This window comes from Hirundo rustica, chromosome 6, assembly GCF_015227805.2.
Source record: "Hirundo rustica isolate bHirRus1 chromosome 6, bHirRus1.pri.v3, whole genome shotgun sequence".
In the NCBI taxonomy this organism is placed as follows: Eukaryota; Metazoa; Chordata; class Aves; order Passeriformes; family Hirundinidae; genus Hirundo; species Hirundo rustica.
Window position 1 is genome coordinate 44,985,321 of NC_053455.1, and position 17,544 is coordinate 45,002,864.

General features: G+C 39.0%; 1 protein-coding gene across 7 annotated transcripts in view; it reads right to left on the minus strand.

The window, feature by feature from the left end:
* The window catches only part of PPP6R3 (protein phosphatase 6 regulatory subunit 3), a 52,430-nt gene that overhangs the window by 34,544 nt on the left and 342 nt on the right, over positions 1-17,544 (minus strand). For 4 of the 7 annotated variants that reach the window (XM_040067784.2, XM_058421050.1, XM_058421049.1 and 1 more), the window contains exons 2-3: positions 6,423-6,516; positions 4,048-4,218 (exon numbers count right to left, since the gene is read on the minus strand). The exons of 1 other annotated variant lie outside the window; for it this stretch is intronic. The gene's annotated coding sequence lies outside the window, so the exon portion shown is untranslated. The remainder of the gene's footprint in view (positions 1-4,047; positions 4,219-6,422; positions 6,517-17,544) is intronic. 2 more of the 7 variants (XM_058421051.1, XM_040067782.2) reach the window with 1 other exon arrangement.

Here is a 17,544-nt window from a genome sequence, read left to right on the forward strand (position 1 = left end):
CAGTAGCCAGCTGAAGGTTCTTTACCTAACAACTACACAGATGTCAAAAGCATATACATAGAGCTTCAGGTAGGAACTTCACAGATTTTACTGCAATGCCCAGTTTCATTTTTGAAGCAAGCGACATCTTAAGTGTATCAGCGTCAAGCTGAAGATTCTGTAGTATGTGAAATTCTGAGAAATGCTACATACAGAGTTGTAACAATCACTGCATTATTTAAAAAAAAAAAAAAAAAAATCAAACTCAGACTCTGTCACTTTTCTGTGGGCACTATCTTATTTTCTTACTATAGGGTTCAAATACACAGATGGAAAAGAAAATCAGTTACTTTTGCACCAACAAACATTTTCACAATTGAAACATCTTAAGTGATACAAACTACTTCAGCAAAACAGGATTTATAATTTCTGTGCAGCAACTAGCAAAAGCCAACCTAGTTGTCGGATGCAAGGAGAACAACCACCAAAGAAGTCCTTGATTTTAAGATGGTCTTGCACTTCTTAATGATAAAAGCATTTCCAACGCCTTGACTCCTAAAAACCACGTAGGTAGGTAAGTTTAAGGAAGGACAAAGTAAAGATGAAGATAATTTATTAAGCTTTTATAATTAAAAATTTTGGTAGATTATCTTCTAAGTCCTTTAAACACATTAAGATACTTATTTCAAATGCCAAGCATGCCCTTCCACCAGCTTCACATAACCTCACCTAGTTACTATCTAGGTATGAGATTCCAGTTTGGGGCAGAGGGTCCCCTTTCTCCAACCAATGGACAGCATTTATAAAGTGCTTATTTTGACACTGAAAGTGGGCCATCTGTTCAAAACAAAACTAAGCATGAATGCACGTTTGGAAAAAAAAAAAAAAAGAAAAAAGAAAAAATCAGAGCTAAAGAGAACTACCAGTGAATGAAAACGAGAGAAGACACTCTAGCTGCTACTTTTTAAACTGCCTGCTGTACTCGGCAGATCATCACCCACTGTAAACTTGCGGTCTACAACTGCCTGTCCTCACGAGCTATTTGGAACAAATTTCTTTTCAATCAGAGCAGTGAGCTTCCCTAAGTACTATTAGCTAGAAAGATGTAAGTTGGCATTCAAAATCCCTAGAATTAATTACAGTACTTTACAATTACACCCAGCAATCACAAAAAATAAAGGCAGTAATTAATGAGCATTTTCATGGTACAGTTGCTGCAATTCTTAAACAAAATGTAAGATCAATTTCAACAGAATACGAGTCTCAAGTGAATACAAAATAACATGCAGCTGTTTCTTCTGTGCCAGAACATCCTATTCACATCACAAACCTGAGACCTAGTAGAAAAGGAATACTTTATTACTTATAATAAGCTAGTGAAGTTTCAAAGAAACTCTGTGGAGAAAAGAGTGAATAAATGGTTTGAAATTAATAGGAATTAAATAGAAGAGAAAACAGAAACATCTATACCTCAACAATTTAATACATACTTCTAATACCATGCACATACCTTTCTAGTCCGTGGGCATAACAAACTAGAAGAGATACTAAAAAGGAAACAAAACCAACTAACAATTTTTTCAGGAAGGCTGGGAGATCTTGCGCAGGCTGGCTGCACTTCTTTCCTCACATCAGGAATTCTGGATGCTTCTTCTCAGCCACTGCTGAGCAGAGGGGGCTGCAGAGTGGGAGATTACCAAGGGTCTCTGACCCTCCTGCCAAACTGCTGCCACTGCCTCATGTGGGGGACCCCAGACACAGGATGAAGAGCAGGCTGAAGCTCAGGCACATGAGGGGAGGCAGAGGGCAGTCCCTGTGCCCAAGGAGCGGCAGGAACGAGGGAGTGATCCCTGAAAAGGGGCCCTCAGTCTACCTAAGCCTCCTTCTCCCACCTGAGCACATCCCTCAGGCCACAGCCTCCCCAGCTCCCAGGACAGCCATACTTGGCCACATTCACTCACAGCACAGATGCTCCTCTGCTAACTACTACTATACTTACAGAGGGTCACTACATCCTCTTGAGAGAAAAGCAGGAGATGCCATGTTGCAGTCTTTTCTTGACTGGGAGAAAAACATGCCAGAAAACTGTATGAAGACAAGGTGCCACCTCCTACTGGGGCAAGTTATTAAGCAGGGACTTTCACTTCCCTCTCAGACATGAGAAGGAGGAGTCTGCTACTGTTACAAAACAGTTAAGAAGCAAAGCGAAATCACTTTTAACCTTATTTATCAACCCAGTCTCCCTTATTTATGAATCCCAGCTGCACTCCTATCTAGATGAGAACTATAAAAACACATTTGTGGATGAGTCAGCAGTGTACCCTTGTGGCCAGGAGGGACAACGGTATCCTAGGGTGCATCAGGAAAAGTGTGGCCAGCAGGTGGAGAAAGGTGATCCTGCCCCTCTATTCAGCTCTAGGGAGGCCACATCTGGAGTGGAGTGCTATAATCAATTTCGTTTCCACGGCTCAAGCAAGAAAAAGAGCTACTGGAGAGGGGTCCAAGAGAGGCCACAGAGACTGATTTGAGGTCTGAAGAATCAGTTATGAGGAGAGACCGTGGGAGCTGGGCCTCCTTAGTCCAAAAAAGAAAAGCCAGAGAGCATCTCATTCTTGCATACTAATATCTAAGCTGGGTGCCGAGACTATGATGCTGGACTCTTTTAAATGGTGCCCAGCAACAGGAATCCGGAGCAATGGCCATAAGCTAAATGACAAGAAGTTCCACCTCAACAGAAGGAAGAATGTCTTCACACCAAGGGTGACAGAGGACTGGAACAGGCAGCCCAGGGAGACCATGGGAGTCTCCCTTTCTGGAGACACTCAAACCCCACCTGAGAACGCTCCTGTGTCACCTGCTCTAGGTGACCCTACTTTGGTAGGGGGGTGAATTAGATGATCTCCAGAGGTTCCTTCCTACCCTAACTATTCTGTCATCCTATGACCTTTTACATAATACATTATATATATACACATACATTATGTGCATACACCCCCCCCCCCGCGCTTATGACTGAATGCCCCAATAATCAATAGTTTTGACATGCTGAAGTCTGTAAATAAATCCAAACTAGCTGAAGTTTACTCCAAGACACCAATCCTCCAAAATTCAAGAGGTTCAACAGAAGTACAAGAATCAGGTGAAATCTACAGTCTGCAGTGAATTTACAAGAGCAATTTTATACTAAGCAACAACTATATCCTCATCAATTCCTACACTATCTCAAACCACAGGTTACTAGGTGTTAATAAACACAGATCTTAACTACCTGCAATAACTACAAATTAAGACACTAATCTCTCCTGCCCAAGTAGAGAAGATGAATAATTTTCTAGTAATTCCACATCAACTGCCAATTACAGATAGAAAATACTCACTGGCAACAGAATGCAGTTAGATTTTTCCTATTCTGAATTCTTCCAATTAGCTTCAAAACAAAAATGAAGATATCTTTGCACTAGAAATGTACATGATTCCATAATAATATAAAATGCAAGTTCAACAATGCATAGCTATCCAGAAGACACTTTTACACTGAAACATTACGTTTAGTACCAAAAAATGCAATTGCAGAAGACAGTATTACTTCAATATAATAATCTATAAACATCACTCATACCTACTATATGTCAATTCATGAACACATTCGCTTTGAAACTCTTTCAAAAAGGTTGGGCAGCAGATACACTTCCTGGTACAAAAGCAAAACAGCGTAAGACAAACAGAGTATCCACAACAGTGTGCCTGGAACACCCCTGATTGTCATAGTAAACCAAAGCAGGGTAGAGAAAGAAGACAGTGTAGCAGGGTAGGTTAAAAGACAAAGCTAGAATCAACCAGCTAGAAAGTAAAAAGCTGCAAGCAAAGGGAAGGCATGGCCACAAAGCCTGAACTGAAGGAACTGCAGCTTAGAAAGTGGTAAAAGTGAACCTACGAAACCAGGTGACTAACGGACATCAGGGACATGAAAAGTTTTAAACTTAAGTGGTTTCTGAATGCTTTAGGGTAAGGCTTTATAGATGCAGAAGCTAAATCTATTGCTGTAGGTGAAGTTTAATAGTTTCTTACCTGTTAAACACAAAAGTTTTTAAAAATTAAAAAATCAGAACGTTTTGTACTCTCTCAGGCTTCTTGCCCATTACAGGGTATCCTGGCAACAGCAAAAAAATCTTTCAATCTACAGTACTAGCAGATTAGCAGGACTGAATTAGCATTGAATTAGATGAAGCAGATTTCTTCCTACAACGACAAAAAAAAATTGTGTAATTTAATATTGTTAATAGGTTCTATTCAATAGCTCGACAACTACATGAATACTAAGGACTGTTTTGCAACAAATTACAACACGTGAACAGAGGAAGGAAACAACTCGCTAGGAAGAAAAGTGTCAGTTCAGCGGAGCACTGAAAATAAAATGAAAAGCAGCATATCATCTGAAATACTTATTTACTTTTAGACCAATTTTAACATCTCCCTCCATTTTTGGGAGTCAAAGGAAGAAACTTCGTCCCACTGAAATGAAACTGCCTTTATAATCTGCATTTCACCGAAATCTAACATAAATTCAAAATTTTTAAAAAGACCTATTAGTAATTTCCCATAAAGTAGCATCTTCGGATCTGGAGGATCTGAAATACCCATTCCTAGAGATTTCTGCAGTAGTTTTCTTCCTATCTTCGTAACTATTCCCTTATATTAATGTCATTTATCCACAAACCTGCACAGAAATAAACCAAGAAGCACTAAGAATGCCTGTAACGCTGGCACAAGTCTATAAAGAATTCAGTCAGTTTCAATCTGAAAACAGGCCAACTTCAAAAAAACCAACACAGACCACATCCAGGCTTCCAAGGTAACAAGCTGAATTAAGAGAGCACTCAGTCACCATCATGAAAATCTCTGCTTTTGATAGCTTAATGTTCATTTGTTTTACACCGGAAGAATTAAAGAGTTCTATCAGGTGTCCTTAACCGGCTTCGGACTGATGCTTACCCATCTGTGCTTTAATCAACACCAAATAGGCAAGAAAAAGCATCCTACAAACTGACTTTTCTAATTAGCTGTTTGTAGTAGTTGAAGGAATAATTTCTTAAAAAAAAAAAAAAAAACCTTCACCTTTACTTTCTAGCACTCTGAGGGGCTTTTTGATTTTGCTTTTCAACACAGGTTTCAAGCAATACAATACTGTGGTTTCTTTTGGGAACATGGGTGATATTGTCTATGGAAAATACAGTACTAGCAACTAAGAAGCATAGTAAAATTTGTGACATGCTTTATTAACTCAGGTCAGTGACTACCCACTATTTGGCTGAGAAGCTCTGCTATCAGCTTGTCACAAGTGTATCTTCAGTTAAAAAACCCAAACTATTCAGCCCAAAAGCATTTCAAGTATTCTGCCAAAGAGAAGAATGGTTTTACACCTTCCATGTTAAAGATAAGGAGCTGTGTCTTCAAAGCTGGTTTTTGATCTTTGCAGGTGATTTAACAGAAGATCTCCGACAACCTAAAGATCATGGATTTAGAGAATAACTTGGGTTGGAAAGGACCTTAAAGATAGTTACTCAAATAATCTGAGAAATTAACATACACATGAACTGAAGCTCAACGTAATACACTAACCATAACTCCCCTAAAAGTCTTTTAAGTGTGTTTTTTCACCTTCAGACCTCAAGGTCTCCATTCCTGACGGACCTGTCAATCCCCTATGAGTCAAGCGATGAACTAGAGCAGAAAAAGTAAACAAATTTTCTGGACTCAGTTCACTTTGCTAAAGTTTTCTAGGTTATTGCTTCTGCATTTTAAAAGTGTATCTACGCTCCAAAGCAGAGCTCCAAAAAGGGAAAGAACATCACTTCTTCAGTTATATCACACGGAAACAAGAAGCCTGCTTAGCTTAATGCACTTTCAGAAAAGTTTATACATTCTTAAGATCCACAGATTTCAATTGCTAGTAGAACTATCCAAATGAAAACCAGTATTATTACTCCCGTTACAAGGATGTCTTTGTTATTTCTCTACTCTGTTTCTTTAAACTCTTTCTGTTTGAAGACTTCAGTATCTAAATACCATTGTCTAGCACTAGAACAGATGGCTTCTGAACTCAATACAGTAAGATTACATAGTAAATCAGAGACACTAGTGTAATCAGAATTAGCAAGATACTTGGAGCACACGTATTAGAGCATACCCTGTGAATGGTGTGCCACCAGAACCCTGCCTTGGTCAGTCAGGACTTTTTTAGTCCACCTCAGAATCTGCAAGAGTAGAAAGCTTGCTCTAAAGACTGACTTACACTTAGTGGTACATATGGTTTATTAACTCAGACTGTTCCTCTCTGCAGCACAGATTAGGTATTGCATTGCATTATGAAAAAAGGGACAAACTCCCACCCCCAAAAACCCACAGGAATTCTTTCCATAAAATAATGTAAAAAAAAGAATCACCTGGCTGGATGAGGTTCAAGTCCATTTAAATCTGACTTTCCTACATCCAGGGGCAGCTTACATTCAGCAATAGTTCAGCCAAGTTAATACAGTCCTGTCATGAAGAAGTATCAAAAGATGGAAGGTCAAAACCTTAGACCTGAAGGTAACACGCAAAGGCACACGACAAAGGAAGTATTGTCGTGTGTACAGATAGATTACATTCAAACACACAGCTATGAAGACTCGTCACAACCAGGACCGCACCCATGTTCATGTTTATCTGATAGACCCAGAAAACAAAGCAAGACACAACTACCCAGGGCATGATCTATCTTCACACGAAATGCAATAGCATGGCAAAGTCTGTTTCAAGTATTACCTAACAAACTTTATTCACACATTTTTAGGTAAGAGAATCACTATGTGACCAGTTGCCATAAAGAGGACTAAACTATATTTATTAATGCTGCATGAACTGGGCCATGTCTGTTTCTGAAACCACTCCCATGCCTTTCTATTGGCCCAAACACTGCAACCAAACAAGTGCCTCTACTAATAGAAACCAATGCAACATTTGTGCATCCCGGTTAAAAAGTGCAAGAGCTGCAAGCTCCCGAATAGTGCTGCTCTTACAGTAATTCACTGCATGCATTAACTTATATAACTTCATATATCTGAAATAAAGTTGTTACATAAGCTTGGCAAAACCACTAGCAGAACACCAGCATCTCTTCTGGAATGTAGGGGTCTGGATGACAATTAGCAAAGGGAAGCACAGCGCATGGGATGGTTTGGTTCTATCACATCTCTGGGCCAGAAGAAGTCCAAGAATTCTTACGCAACACACATGAAAGACAGCTGAAGCACAAAATGGTAGAATTTTTTTCCCTTCTTCCACTGGCTTACTGGCCCAGAAAGATCTGCCAGTGAAATTACAGTCTACAATACAAAACTGTTTAAAGTAACATTATGCAGAGCACTGTGAAATCATAAGTTAAAACTCAGCATTGCTCCCTACGACACCTCTCCAAATGTCAGGTGAGAAAAATCAAAGTAATGTGCACTCCTTAGAACACTCATCTGTTACCACACAACCTGGAACATCTCTTCCCAAAAACTTTTAAGTAACCCCTTGGACAGACGGCTCTCAAAGAAACTTGACCTGAAACTGCTGTCCACAACCATCAGTTTGGTAGTGGTGAGAGCTGAAGGGCCAAGACATTGCTGCATCTGAACTAGTCTAGAATTCTCATTTGTGAACTAATTAAATTCACAGAAAAATCTTCATGATAACCAAGGCAATTTTTAAACATTAAGAAGGTCACACTTAAACTTTGACTGCTTTGGTTATCAATTTCCAACACCTTGCTTAGAGGATACATTTGTATGCTGAAATGTCACCACCACATTCAGAATGAGGATAAGGACTGAAATTCCTCACAGTCTCTCACAGGAGTGCTTTAGGATGCTAAATTAGCTTATGCAAAGCAGCTCTGTTCTACCCCTTGCTGTGCAGTCAACCCTCTGTTGGCTCCCCAACACTGATGAAACTTCTGCCAAGACATTTCCAAATGAAAAAAAACTACTCCAAAAGTGGCAAATGCAGGAGGAAGAAGGGAAAAGAGGTTTTCTGCCATGGCCGTGGGACGAAACAACTCAAAGGGTCAATCAATCACCAGGGCCAGTGCAGCCATTAGGGACAGTGCCATCAGGGTCTGACTGTTCCATCTTTGTCCTAAATTATATCACCTCAAGCCTGCTCAGGATTACAGAGTAAAAGCTCTCCTGAATACAATAAACAAGACGGGTGATGTTGAATTTGGACAATTCAGCATCAGTTCTACTGTAGTCTCAACCAGTTGATAATCTGCAAGTGTAAATTAGTCCTGAATTCCTGTACTAGTACTCCAGAAATGCAAAAAAACCCCAGTAACACTGACTCGCTGCTTTAGCAGTAAACTTACCTTTTTTGTTTGAACATTTTAGAAAAAACTACTGTAACTTAAAGAAACAGTCTTAAGATTAAAGGCATGAATTTTACCAGAGGTTTCTTTTGTAAGCATGTGCTTTATTGTGTTCACTGTATTAGTTCAAAGACAGCATGGGTTTGGATTTTTTTTCCTCAAGTTCATCTTCCATTCCCCTTGTGTACTAGGCCTTGAAAGTCAGACGTAAATCAAATCTTGAGGCACACGAAAAATACATGGGGGTAAAAGAAAACAACTTCAGCAACTTCTAACCAGGACATCAGTGCTCTTTCTGTATAGACAGTGCATTCATGTCTATTATTTGCTTTATTTTTTACATGCAAAATCCCAGTCTTGTTAAAAAGAATATTAAAGACCATTTGGGGTTCAGAAATGGAAGTCAGCAGCTTCCAGGAGCACATCAATGTTTTGCCTCCTGAAGCTCCAGTCAGCTACAGCTGCTGCCAGAACTAGAGTGGATTCTTGCATGGAGATAGCAACTTCAAAATTAAATACAAAGCAATTTGTAACTTCTTGCATAACTCTTCACTTTCATTAAAGGTTTCTGGGACCTGTTGTTCAGGTAACCTGAATTTTCATTGTAAGTTACATGAACGGCACTAGTTAAAGGCTCTGGGCAAAGAGTATCTTCCTGGTTTTCCTCATACTAAGCCATCAAAACAAGTTTTGTAAGCTTCAAGTTCTCAAGTTCTTCTAATTAGGATATCAAGAAATGCTACTATATCCTGAAAAAAATGACAGAACTATTCAACCCACCCTACATGAACAAAGAAGCTAAATATTCCCTTAATGACAGTATCATAAACACGTTTTGTTTTTCAAAATGAAAGTTTGAATCCCTAACACTCTTCAAAGAGTGCTCAAATCTAACATCGTGAAAAGTTGAAGATATTTCTTCTTTTAATCTTTAATTTAAGCAAGTTAAAAAATCTTTTATTTTGGTTTGCTCATGGGCAAAGACTACTAAAATGACTGGATTTACCAAAGAGCTTAAGCCCCATCTATACTTTTTTCTACAATACCAGCATTTTCAAGTTTAACAACACAATCCCTAAGACAAAAGTAGAAAAGTTCTTCCAATGCCAAGCAAGAGAAATAAAATTCAGAAGCAGCACCTAGATACAAGGGCAGTGATGCTACTTTAGCATATTCACCTCTCTAGATTTTGGTATTTGCATTTAACAAAATGCTTTAGTGCCACCTGGAATCTTCCCCTGCCTAGTGCCAATCTTACAGCTTTATTTGAGCCTTTAACCAAATAAGAACACCGCCTTCTTCCACAGAACATACCCTGTATATTCAGGAAAAACAGCTTCCCTACCTCTGCAGATATCCTGAGGATGAAGGTAAGTACTTAGAAAAGAAAAATATTCTAATAGAATGTCAATTAGGTACTTGATGCCGAAGAGTCAGATTACTTTATCAAAGACTAAGACAGCTGAATAGTAACTCAATATCCTCCTTCTGTAATACACAGTGCTACAAAGACAATTGTCCAATGTTACTTAAACAACGAGCACTAAAAAAGCATGAGCAGCCTGACTTTTCTGAGACCCATCTTAGAAAACAATGCTCTAAATGGCAACATTTCACCAATTCTCACCTATATAAGCTTAATGATTTACCATCATTTTTATTTAGGTACATGCAAAAATATGTTCCAGAAAAGAAATTAGAAACCCAGCCACATCATGAAACTTCAGTGCAAAAAGCATTGAAGTCTGAAGTGGCTCTTAAGCTAATGCTATCTTTCTTTCCCACTCCCCAGCCCCACAGGCAGTTTATATTTTGGAGACTCCAGTAATGCAAGCTTTGCCATGCTGTGCTTTTACAAACCACACACAGAGAGCAATCACACAACATTTTTTTAGGCACAGATGCCTCTGGTATCTCAACTGAACAGAAGTAATGCCTTCACCATGGAACTCTTCTATTTTGCTGAACAATAGTATAAAAATCAAGACTGCCTAACAGAGTAAGACACCTTCTTCCAAGTGAGCAGCACTCACCCTAGTTTAATGGAAAAAAAAAAAAGAAAAAGCCAAACCTACTCTTTTCTCTGTGATCTTTAAAATAGTATTTTTAAAATTCTACTTCAATGCTTCTCTCTGGAGCATCAGAGAAGCAGAATTGAGTGCCTTTCAGAATTCCAATGCAGTGGCAAGTGGCAACTATGAGGTAAGTCTGTCTCAAAGATTTAGCAGCAGTTCTTAATAATACTGTTTCCAAAGGGTGATTAGTCTAAATTTTTACAATGAAGTGATCATCAGCTGTGCAATACCATAAGGACACTAGTATGTACTTGGAAACAGAGTTTAAAAAACCCATTCAAGCCATTAACACAGTTAAGGGACACAGTGTCCTTTTGAAACGACTCTTCCTTCAACTGGCTGTCTTCTCTTTCATTTCCTTGGTGCCCTTTCAAGAGAGGGCTACCACAAAGTAACTCACCACAGTACATTTAGCAACTACCAATCTATCTGCCAACAGTCTTCTTCTGCTGCAAGAAGAGCCTCGACCAAGTGTTACTTTACTAACTAGAAATTACTGAACACACACTGTGAAAACTAATCCCAATGCAAAACTGAAAACAGCACTGATAAGTCATAGTTATACAAAACTACAGTGATACTTCTATGCCCTACGCCTACTCAAGGGATTTAAAGCATAAAGTTTCAAAGAAGCCAAGCAATTTAAAATGCAAGCTCAGAATTTAAAATGGTATTTATGACAGCATTACATGATAGAGCCCTAAAGAGAAATACCCTGCTGAGCCAAAGACTTAGAAATCAATTTACCTAAGACCTGAACTTAAGTCTTCTTAGGGTTCCACACAGACTTTTGTCAATACAGTCTTATTACCATTCCAAAAAGTCAAGTTACTGCTATGCCAGGTGGCACAAAAATTAACTTAGTTTGAAATACCTTGAAGTGTATAACAAGACCTCTTAGGTGGTTTCACTCAATGTTCACTACCTACAATAATTTTTTTAAAAAAATTACACATTTGGATAACCTATAATCCCTTCTTCTTATGACGATGAGATCAGTACCATATTACAGATTTTTATTGTCTCTATAAATAATTTCATTGCTGGCTGCATGGGGCTACAATTTCAACTTGGGAGGGAAAAAACCCAACCCTACTGCATTCTAATCTCCAGTTCTACAGCTAGGACTGCAAGTTAAACGTAGAATTCCCAAGTCCGGAAGAGGGGAAGACTGGACCAGTGCATTTCAAAGAAAAAAAATCTCATACAAGTATTAACATCATTGCTTTCTGCTATGCCCTAAAAGGCATCCAGTTTCCCATAGTGAAAAACATCTGCAGGTGTTTCCTATAATAAATAAATATATAAGTAAGTAAATACATAAATCCCATGGGTTTTTCAGACTTTGAACTTTTTTCCACTGACACCCTCATACATAAAAGATTCAGAATTACTCTTGTCTGCCTTTAATAGTCTATCTCTCCAATTCCAATCTGGGCAACTAAATTCCCTAGTCAATAACCAAGGCATTAGGGATTAATTTATACTTATAACTTGCATTTTTGCAAATTATAAATTTGCATTTTTGAAGCAGAGCATCCAAGCCAAGTGTAGCTGGTACTCAGTTCAGCTACGTTAAAGTTCTTTGGGTTTTTGCTCTCAAAATAAGTAATATTTAAGTACAGCAGGAGGGCATACTGGACAAGGCAGACACAGGGGAAAAAAAAAAAAGTGCCATTCTATGACTGAAGTCATATTAAGATAACTGCACCTGGCACAACTACTGAGTAATTAAAGCAACCAAGCATTAATGGGTTGAGAAGTTGTAAGTTCAGTCTTCAATCACACATTATTCATATCAGAAAAAAATGTATAAACTTTTCTATTGTGACTCTAGAAGAGTCTTAGCCCTTACAGACTTCTTTCAGGCAAGCAGCCTAAAAAGACACATTTAGTTTTTTATGCTGATCATTAAGAAATGCAGATCTCTCATTAATATCATCACCTTTACCATCTCCTTTATCAAACGAATTTTACTAAACACAGAGTTCAATGAACAATTTCTTGGTATTTAGATGTGGATTAAAGCTGTAACAAAGAGCCCATCATCAGCATCAAGTAAACACTGAGAAGGATCCTTTGATGAATGTTTGCTTGTCACAGCCAAAAGGAAGAACTGATACTTCAGAGCCAGGTCACTGTACCTTCCACAGCTGTCCCTCACAGACATGAAAAGACACCTACATGTCATTACCCCTTAGAGCTGCCATGAGCAGTGACAAACTCCTCCTTCATAATAGCCAGAAAGAACAGAGAAAGACAAACAAGGCCAAGGGGAACAAAACCCTTGTGCTGTGGCAACTTCTAGGTGCACTTCCATCTAGACTGCCCAACACTGACATGAAATGGATGTTGAGTTCCTAGAGAAAGGAGATGCTTACATCAGTAGGAACCCCCCCTTACTTAAAAGTGGGTCTGTTCCTGCCATTACCACAGCTTTGTTTTAGCTGTCTTGAAATTTTCCATCCTTTTCCAAGAAGTCTGGTGACAACAGCTGAAGTTGTCAAATGTAACATACAACTTTTTACTTCCTAGAAGACTTAGCTTTCAGTTACATGGACATCCAGCAGGTCCGTCAAGACAGTGGCCAAAGAAATAACAGGAATTCCAATTCTGCAGTTCAAACCAGACCTAAAGTTTACAGCTGAACTCTTAAGATTGGGAACTGGTCAAAGTGGTAGGTACATGGTGAGCAAGAACAGAATATGGAGAGCATTACTTCTGCAAATCACAGAAAGAATGCGTTTTTTCACCAATACCTCACCTATTATTTTTGCCTTAATGAAACATAGAGTAACTGAAACAAAAAAAACCCACACATAAAAAACCCCCGCACTAATTATATTGAAAACACAAGACTTATTTTCCACTATACTTACAAAAAAAAACCCAAATAGCACTGTATTTTCACCGTTTCTATGAGAATCACTAGTTGTATAAGCACTCTGCTACAAAGATGCAGAAATCCACACTCCGGAGGCAGTGGCTTACACTCCTTTCACAATGCAAACAGCACTGAAATAATATCAACTTGTAGCAAGGCAAGCCTTGAGAGTATCTGTTACTCCCTTGTTTTCTGCTCTAACAAAGGCTCAAACCAGTTACAATACAATGGAAAATGCAATCAAACCTGCACTAGCATTGCCCACAGCCACTGCATAAAGCACTACTTGAAGCTTTTAATCTATCAATTAGGCTACTCCCACAAGAGAGAAATGTGCAATACACAACTGAGGATTAGAATCTTAGGCTTTGCTCTTCTAAAGGAACCTCATGCACTTTTACAAAATAGTTTAGGAAATAATGGTATTCACTTCAAAAACCCACAGCAGAAGTTAAACTTGTACAACAAAATCTCATTTTATATACTGGTATCCAGTTAGAAATCCTGCCAATGGTCATTTAAGAAGGGGACTCACCCACTATGTAACAGTGGTGGGACGTCTGGGATTCAATTCTGTAATTAACAATCAGAATGCTTTTAGTACTGAAATAGCGATTCCAGAACATATTTAATTAACTCAGAAACTACTTTTTACTAAAAAATTTGAAGTTTTCATCCTCCATCCCAAGTGTGCTTTGTTACCAAACTGGAAATCACATGGCCATCTCTCAAGCCTCACTCACGATGGGCCTGGGCATCCTAAAAAGGCTTTAGATTTCTTCATATTTAAAAGCATCTTTTGGCACAGGTGACAATAGATGGCCTACGGTGTTTCTGTCCTCCTTTTCAAGAGGTGAACACAGGCCAGAGACCACTAGGCCACGTACTCCACCTCCTTACAGATGCACAATTTAAAATGCCTCCCATTCAAAATGAAATCAGATAAAGTTTTAACAACATTCCAAGGAAACTAATCAATCCTCAAATCTCACCACTGGGCAGTTTCTGCTTGTGCACACATACATTTTTTTAGTCTCCTTCCCTTCGTTAATCAAATCCCCACTATGCATTTCCCAGGCACTCTTCTCTGCCATTCTGCCAACACGCCTAACAACATAAATCTCCCCTCCAGTGGAGTGTTACAGCATCACTGGTCCATAAGGTTGTATGCTGAGCTGCTTTTGCTATTCTTTTCCACAGCTGGCATGCAACGTATCCCACAGATTTATCACTGAGCATTGCAAATTCAAGAGGAGAAGATATATCCCTTTAATATAATTAAGGGATGACCGCATGTATGAACAAACAGCAAGAAAAAAAAGTCAAAGCATTAGAGAGCAACTTTTTCACCTACTCCAAATCACATACACCATTTCAAAAATGCTTCTTGACACGTTATATAAACTATTAAATAATCAAGGGTCACGAAAAGTCTTGTATTTCATACCAACAATTTTTTTTTGCCAATATTATGTGAAGAGCTATTCCATAAACAGGGAAGCTTAAACCACATGTCCTCCCAATCTTCTCAAATCAGTCTATTCCACTTCCTGAGAAGTGTCCCAAACTAGCTATAAAGCTACATATAATATCCAAGAGTAGAAAAATATTTTACTTCAGTTGCTTAGTAGCATATAGTTTCTAAAACAGATGCTGGCACCCTGACACACTACAGAAACAATTAAACATGCTACGCAGAGCTTTCAACATGATGTTCATGTTCTCTGTGTGTCTCCTCCCTGATCTTTCAGGCTTGCTTCCCATCCCAAAAACATTAGGATCACTAGTTTCTCAAGCTCTTTGCTCTTTTCCTCCAACTCACCAAAATAAAAAGACACAAGCAAGATATTATTTCTCATTCACCCATACTTGATTTATTATTGGGGAAAGTTCTGCCAAAACCAATGGCTCTACATCTTGCTCTTAGGACAACCCAATCAGACATCGGTTCTTCTAGAATTTGGGTGTGAGATATTAACTTGAGATAACACAGTATTTTTAAACCTGGCATATGAGATAGCTGAGTACACAGCAAGCTTAAGGATCACAGGTGAAGGGGCTACTACAAAAGACCAGAGGGCAGACAATGCACTGAAGCCACCCTACCTTACCACAAAAAGAGACCACCATGCTCATACCGGCACCTCTCGTGCCCAAGCACAAAAGCCATGTTCGCCACCATAGTTCTAAAGGCCATAAATTAACTCAGTTGCCCAAGAAAAGTCAATACAAAAGTCTCCCACCTACAAAGATACTGTGTACTACGCTGAAATACTGAAGCTAAAAAAATGGCTGATTGCAATATAGTTAACTATAGAGTTAAGTACATACTTCAAGGCTTTTTAAGCACTTGGACAAAACAGGACATTAATAGACAGGAAGGTGAGTGGACCAGACACTTCACATTTCTCCCTTCTGTCCCAGCCTTCTGACTGGTTGGTTTTGAGCCAGCTCTTTAGCATTTCACAGAACATGCACGTCAAGCTTAAGCTGAGTAAATAAGCAAAGATGTTGAGCCATAACAACAGAGTTCACTCTCTAAACATCTGTCACTACTAAAGCTACATACACAAATTTCTGCTCTAATACTGATAAATTCAGGTTCCATTTACTAATTCACTTGCATTTCACTCTTGGAACGTGATCTGATTCTCTGAGTGGTACACAAGCTATAGCATCACCGCCCTTAAGTGTAAGACAGAAGCATTCCAAAGGAAAAAGTCACTTTTGCTCATTTCAGCAACGCAGCAGAAGTGAGCAGCTTGCAGGCAGTATTGTGAAAAGACACATAAACTACTCGGTATCTTTAATTCCAAAAGGGAATAAGAGCTAGTTGAATTGTATTTAAAAAAAAAAAAGTCCAAAGCTGTGATGCTTACAGTAGTTTACATACAAATCTAACTGGCTTGTAAAGAAGCTCTAATGCACTACCCTACTTAAAGGCATTCCTGTTAAACAGGTTGCTTTTCTGGAATTTCTAAACTACGGCTTTCACTTAACTCAATGTTTTCCTTGGTCATTGTAAAAAGACCTCAACAGTTCTTCTGGCCCAAACAGTATTTCCAAGTAGTTTTAGAAAATAAATTCCTTTGGTAACTCAAGACAGTGAAGCATTCAATGCCTCTACATTCTGCTTTTCAAATAGAAAGCAAATAAGAAGAATCCCTTATGTTCAAATACTATCACAGATGGGCAAAACAAGTAACTTAAGTGAATGTAAAAAATTACTTTAAAAAATTACAAACTGTCAAGAAAAACATGTAAACTGGATATCACTTTTGCAAGGCGTCTCATTAACAATTTACATATTGAAAGATAATTCTGCGGTGTTATTTTCTACTTGTATAATAAACTTTCGTAAGCTTCAGTTAGTCCAGGTCTTGCTACTGAAAACATAAATAACACAGCGCTAAGCAACTACTCTAATTTGAATGTCTGTCGCACTGGAAATAGACCATTCAGTTCAAATAACAGGAGCAATCTTTCTGTTCCAGAACACTGAAACAGAGAGACTCCCCATCTTTCAGCATCCCAGGGGAAAAACAAAAAAACCCCAAAAATACAAAACAAAACAAAAAAACACCCAAAAAACAAACAAACAACCCCCACACATTTTAAACCTAAGCAATACCACCAGCAGTAATTTTTCCTTTTTAAGTTGTCAACATCTCAAAGGATCCCTTCCAAAAGCTATCCACCTACTCCTAAGTTTTCCCCACTCTTCCACTCAGAACACTTTTTTAAAATAGCAACACACCCATTCAAAGTATCTCACTATTCTGACTTAAACAACATTTATGCTGACAGAAATGATCTTTAGCCTCAATTGCACTTATGTCATACAAGATAGTCTCATATGACACTAAATAGACTAAAACACTAATTCACACTTACACTTCGGAAAGTTCCTAGCAACCAACACAAAACAAAACCAGAAAAACTGGCAGGTTCTAAGTGAGATTTTGCCAAGCGTATTTAACAGCAGTTAAAGCTTACCCAAACACTGCTACGCTCTTAAAACATTATAGCTCAAAGAAGCTGCATCGTTAAAGCCCCAGAACAACCCGGCTGTCCCAGCAGAGAACCCCCGCGCGGCACCCGGGGGCAGAAGCGGCGGCGGGCAGGGAGGGCTCCGCGGTGCGGCCCGGCCCGGCCCGGCCTCCCCGCCGCGCCCCGGCCCCCGCGCCCCGCAGCCGCGCCCCGGCCGCTCCGGGCCC